Source organism: Talpa europaea (assembly GCF_964194135.1).
Source record: "Talpa europaea genome assembly, chromosome: 11".
Lineage (NCBI taxonomy): Eukaryota > Metazoa > Chordata > Mammalia > Eulipotyphla > Talpidae > Talpa > Talpa europaea.
The window spans coordinates 34,263,785-34,270,054 of record NC_140078.1 but is presented as its reverse complement, the minus strand read 5'-3'; positions in this window follow the sequence as shown (position 1 = coordinate 34,270,054).

Genomic DNA, 6,270 nt, shown 5'->3' with positions numbered 1-6,270 from the left:
AAGAGAATCCAACACCACAGTAAGAAAATATTTCACCATCATAAAGTGGGATTTACCCATAAAGCAATATTGGTTCAATCTTTGCAAATTCAGTACCATAATATAGCATACTAATAGTTCTGAGATAATCAAGAGTGCCTTCATACATGCTGAAATAGTCTTTGACAAACATCAACACCCAATTCCTTACTTTAAGAAAAGAATATAAAATTGTTAATTTTTAAAAACCTTTTATTTTGAATTTTTGATATACAGAGAAGTTGCAAAAATATCCATTCCCACACACCCATTACCCAGTTTTCTCTAAATGACATTTTAGAAAATCATAACACAGTGATTAAAACAAGGAAATTAATATTGACACAATTTATTAGTTACAGTCCTTAATTAGATTTTGCCAGTTTTTCCACTATTGTCCTTTTTTCTGGTCCAGGAACCAACTGAGGTTCCCACATTGCATTAAGTTGTCATGTATCTTTAATCTCCAATCTGTGACAGTTTCTGTCTTTCATGAACTTGACACTTTTGAAGAGCATCCCTCAGTTTGGGTTTGTCAGGTGTTTTTTCAAGATTTGAATGAGGTTTTTTTGTTTGTTTGTTTTTTTCATTTTTGGCTCAAATACTTAGAAGTGACGTTGGGTCCTTTTCAGTGTACCACAGTAAGGGGTTCACGACATTGCTATGTCTCATTTACTGGTGATGTAAACCATGATCTTGATTACTTGGTTAAGGAGGTGTCTGCTGGGTTTCTCCACTGTAAAGTCACCATTTTTCCCTTTAAAATTAAAAAATATCTTGGAAGAGCTACTTTCAGATTATACAAATATGCTGTTTCTCTTCAAACTTTCATGCACTTGGGAACTGTCTATAACAGTTATTACCGTACCGTTTACTGAATGACAGTGTTCGAGTTCCCTCTTCAATCTAAGTTCATTAATTATAATCCTATAAGAGCTATACCTTCTTGCTGATTTATTTATTCAATTATTTATATCAGTGTGGATTCCACTGGAGATAACAGAATAGTTATCACTGTTCATTTTGTTGCTCAAATTATTCTAACTTCAAACATTAGGGGCTAGCTGCTTCAGGTTGGCTTTGTTCCTGCTTTAACCAAAAAGACACTGTGCCAATTACAGGCTTAAGTCTTAGGAAGGCAAAACAGCTTATGCTCTTGAGAAGCCTGGAATACCAAGTAAAAACTTCACTCCTCTGCCAATAAGACCACATAGAGGGCTTAGTTCTAAGTCTTTACACTTTAGGGCGGTTTGTTGTACAGCAATCAATAATCAGAACCCTTCCAGAAATGCTGTGCCTTCTCTCTCCTCAGCTTTCTTAATGTCAAAAGCACCTTCCCTATCGTCCATTTGCCTACTCAGGCACCTAACTATCAATACTTTCCTACCTGCCACATCAAACCAACTACCAAGGCCAACTGATCTCACTCTGAGAAAATTCTAATTCCTCCGAACTCCTCACTACCTGGGGATGAGGACAATGGCATAGCTCTTCCCAACAGTGTGTGCAGACCATCCCCCAACATCCCAGTCAGCCTCATCCATTACTTCCAGAATTAGCTCTAGCTACACAAGGTTGGATAGGTACTTATTTGGTAAATATTTATTTAAGACTCCTATATGTGATAAGCACAATTTTAGACATGGGAGAACAAAGACAAATGTCTGCCCTTAGTGACATGGAAGTCTAGAGGCAGAAGATATAATAAATAAATAAAACACATAGTATGAAGCAGGGAAGAAAAGTAACAGAAGTGGGGTGTAGTTCTGAAATTTTAAATAGTGATTAGGAAAGGCTTCTCTGAGATGACTGAGTAAAATCTGAAGAGTATGAGGAGTGAGTCAAGTAGGGGACTTTGAAAAAGAGTGTTGCGGGCAAAAGAACAGTCAGTACAAAGGTCCTGATGCAAGAGTGAGGCTAGAATAGTCAAAGTGTTGGAGAGCTCAAGGTATAGGCTGCTATGTTGTGACTGAGACCAAATGGTAGAGATGAGTTCAAGTATAAATGGAGGGGAAGAGCATATCCAACCTGGAGGACACTGGTTTTGACTTGAGAAGCCACTGGAGGTTTTTAAGAAATGCATGACATGATTTGATTTACATTTTAAATGATCTCTCTGGTTGCTGCATTGATTAATATACCACAAGGAAGAGCAAAGGAAGAAGCAAAGAGCTCACCCAAAAGTTACTACCATCCAGGTGAGATACTTCCAGGACTATACTGGAAGTAGCAGGGGTTGGAGATTGCTGAAGTCCGGATTTGCTTATTGTGGATGGTGTGTAAAGAGCAAGAAAGGAGTCAAGGTTGACTCTAAGGTTTTGCCTGAGCAATATGAAGGAAAGAGCTGTCATGTCTTTGCTCCCTTTTAAAATTGGGATGGAACATCCTGGGGGAGGAGGTAGTCAGTTTGTTGTTGAACATATTCGGTCTGGATGCCTGTGAAATAATATTCAAGTGGAAATGTGAAGTAGACAATAGGAGACTAGAATTTGCCATGCATACAGAGTTGAAGGCAGAGGTTTATGTTGAACCTCAGAGATGGCCAGGGCCATAAGGGGAGAAGGTATAGCCAGCAAAGGAGAGAGAGAAGCCAGCGGCCTATAAAGTAGGAAAAAAAGCTGAAAACCAGGGTAATAATGTGAAGGGATATTTTGAGGAAGTATGCAACTGCATAAAATGTTGCTGAAAACTAACTGTGGTATTTACCCACCTGGAGACCACTGGTGACCTTGACAAGAATATGTTTTATTAGGTAGAGTTGACAATATGTTTCACTGGGTAGAGCTGAAAAAGTCTCATTGGAATATTGAAGAGAATGAAAGGATACAAATAAGGTCAGCAAATATAGACAGTTCTTTCTAGGAGTTTAGTTCTGTGGGGGAAGAAAGACATAGGGCTATAGCTGGAGTGGGAAACCATGATCACTGCTTTGCTTAAAACCTTTAATGGGGCCCTTCTGTACTCAGATCAAGGCTACTCCAGGAAAACCCAACCTTCACCTTTCCAGTCAAGACTCCCCAAGTGAACTTCCTTCCAGTTAACAGGGATAATGACTGGAGTCTTCACATGTATCATCCAATTTGTCTAACCGAGTGCCAGGTATTGTATCAGTAACCCAAGAGGTGGAAAGATGAGATACTCAACATTCAAGAAACCACCTCATACTCCAGTGTGACAGGTGGACAGTCATGAGCTTCAGAGTCCTGATGTGTCAGGTGTTCTGTTGACAGGGAGAATGGGATATTTCCCGGAGATATCCAGGAATGTTCTCTAGTGAGATTACATCTAAGCTTAATCAACAAGTGTTTATACGAAAGCAGCGAGGCATGGAGAAGTAAGAGAGTATAAAATGGAACATATTTCTCTGCAGTTATCAAACAGATCTGGGAGGAGTGGCTCATAGAAGAAAAAACTGAAAAGGTAACCTGGACAAGTTGAAACAATAATCCGAGCTAATAATGACTTTGCTTTGTACCAGGTGCTCTAACCTCATCACATTCTGTGAGGTAAATACCATTATCATCCCCATTTTACAGATGAGAAAAAGCAGTTCAGGGATGTCAAGGCTCCTGGCCACACAGTTTGAATACAGTGAAGTTGAGAACTGCCAGACAGTCTGACTCTGGAATTTGAAAAGCAAACAGACAATTAGAAAGATCAGGTTGAATGGCAAAATCAGCATTTGTATCTCAGGAGCCCAACTCAAGAGGTATAGGAAAAGAGTGCAAGGAGGTGGAAGCTAGGATGCTGTGGGAGCAGGGACAAAGGGAAGGAAAATGAATCAAGGGTTACATCCCAGGTAAAACTAAGCAGACACAACAGTCAAACAAATGGAAGGTAAGTCTGCAAAGAACAGAGCCCCGGAGGTACAAGCCCAGCCTGTACTACAGAGAAGTTGCAACTGTTAACATAGAACAGTAATATCAGAAGAAATGGGAGGAGGAGCAAATGCAAGGAGAACCACCAGGGTGAATTCCAGATACACTTCCCTCTCCTGATTGTGACAGAAAGGTTCTCAAAAAAAAAGGGGGGGGGAGTAGTTTTAAAACAATTTGGGGAGGAACTATATATTTTGTTGGGTGTAGTCATTATGTCTCAGAGACACCTACTGAAGTATTTGCAGGGGAAAAGATAAAACTAGAATTTGCTGCAAATTGATGTAAAGAGGACATTGGCTAGAAGAAAAACAGAATGTTGGTAACTTTGCAACAGACAGGCCTGGGAGTGAGCATTCTGAACAAATGCTGAGAAAAGGAATGCCAGGGCAACATGGAAGGGCCATGAATAAGGACACCAGGTCTGAAGAATAGTCTAGGTAAAATCGCTACCCTTACAACAGACCTTGTTTCCTGGGCAAATAGCTGGGACTCTGATCCCATAATGGGATGTTGCAGGGTACGAGCTGTCAAACAGAGGAAACCCACAGTTCAGTAAGCAAGAGCTTAATGATGCTAACCTGAAGCTGGGCTGTCAGGAGCCCAGGTGTCCTCCCTCTGCCCACTGGCCGTCCTCTCTGGGCAGGGCGGAGCTGCCCAAGAAGCAGGAATGTCACTGGAAATACTCAAGCTCCAGCAGGGTAGGGCCACCACTTCTTTAAAGGCATCAGGAATGGACCTGCCACGGAATAAAAGATTGTGGGCAGCTTGCTAGGAGCGGGGCGAGGACGTGGGCTGTGTAAACAATCTGCTCTGACATGCTGCTCACATTGAACATGAGCTGAACTTCTCTCACCTTTGTTCTTCACAAGGAGAGTTAATGCTTACTGTCCACTTAGTACATACTGACAATTGAGGAGTTATACCTCCATGCTAGTCTCACAATGAGCCAAGGAAGTACTGCATTATCTCCGTTTTACAAATGCGGAAATTGAAGAACAGTGTAGTGAATCTCTTGCCCAAGGTGATAAAGTGACTCCCTCCATATATATATATATATATATATATATATATATATGGAGTGACAAGCCTGAATGAAATCTGGCTTTGGAGGCCCTGCTACTATTAAACAGTAAGGGCAGCAATGGTGAACCTCTACAGGTTGTAAGGTTCTTAGTGTATTTTGACATGAAGCAAGACTGATCGTGGTGTGATAAGCTTTGAATTTGGGTCTCACTGAAATTTCTCCTGGATAAAAAATTAAAAGAAACTTAAAATCCAAAAACTGGCCACGCCAGAGATTGGAGAACCATGATTCCTGCCTGTGGTCCATGACCATTCCCTGAGACCTTTGGAAAACTTGCCCAGGGGGCCCCTCTTCTTCCAAGGCCTGACCCAGGGGAGGGGTTCAGTCAAGTTGCGACCCTAAGATCGCGCCCAAAGGTCACTCACAGCTAGTCTAACACGGGCAAGTGTGCCCATCGCCCCCTCCACCCTACAAAACCACTGGGTAGCTGTGCCCAAAGAAAGACGATCAGCACCCACAAAAACCCCACATGGACACAAGGGGGCGAGGGGTGCACACCATCTGCTGGAAAATGTCAGGCCTCCTAAAGCCTACTTCCTCATTCCCCCCAAACCCGGGGACTTGTGGCATGAGCGACCCCACCTCAATATCGCGACTTCGGCCTTGGCCGAACGAGTCCCCACCCACAGGAACCGTAGGACGCAAGGCCAGAACCCTGCACCCAGCACCCTTGGGTTTCACGGCCGAATCTTCACCCACATCCCTCGGAGTGAGACTCGCCCACACTCCCAAAAAAGATACCCGGGAGAGCACGGCCTGAGTTGCGGCAGCGCGTCCCCTCCTCTACCTTCTCTCCCGCCATCTGCACGGCCACCAGCCTTGACCCACAGACCAGCCTTTCAGGACCTTCCTTCCCGTGCAGGGAACGGCACGGCTGCAGCAGGGGTACCGCGGGAATCTCACTCACCAGCGCCATCAAAGAACAAGGGGTTAGTCCAGACACCAGCTGGAGAGCTACTCCAGCAAGGCCCGGGACTACACTACCCAGAATACGCGGCAGGGCAGCCGGACCACAGCTCCCAGGATGCTCCGCGCAGCCAGACGCGGGCTGGCGGCCGGGAGTTCCTTTGCCCCTAAGGAAGCCGTTTCTGGGTAACGTAGTCGGTCACTGGAGAATAACCGCTGTGGCGTCTGGGTCCCCCGCTGTTTTTTCTTAAAACCACATTCACAAAATATGCAGAGGGCCCCGGGTGAAGCTCCCTGTCGGGCCATGACCCCTTCTAACGCCTTCGCCTTAACTACACTCCCTCGTAACACCTGCACCCCTTCCGCTTCCGGGAGGGGCCGCCC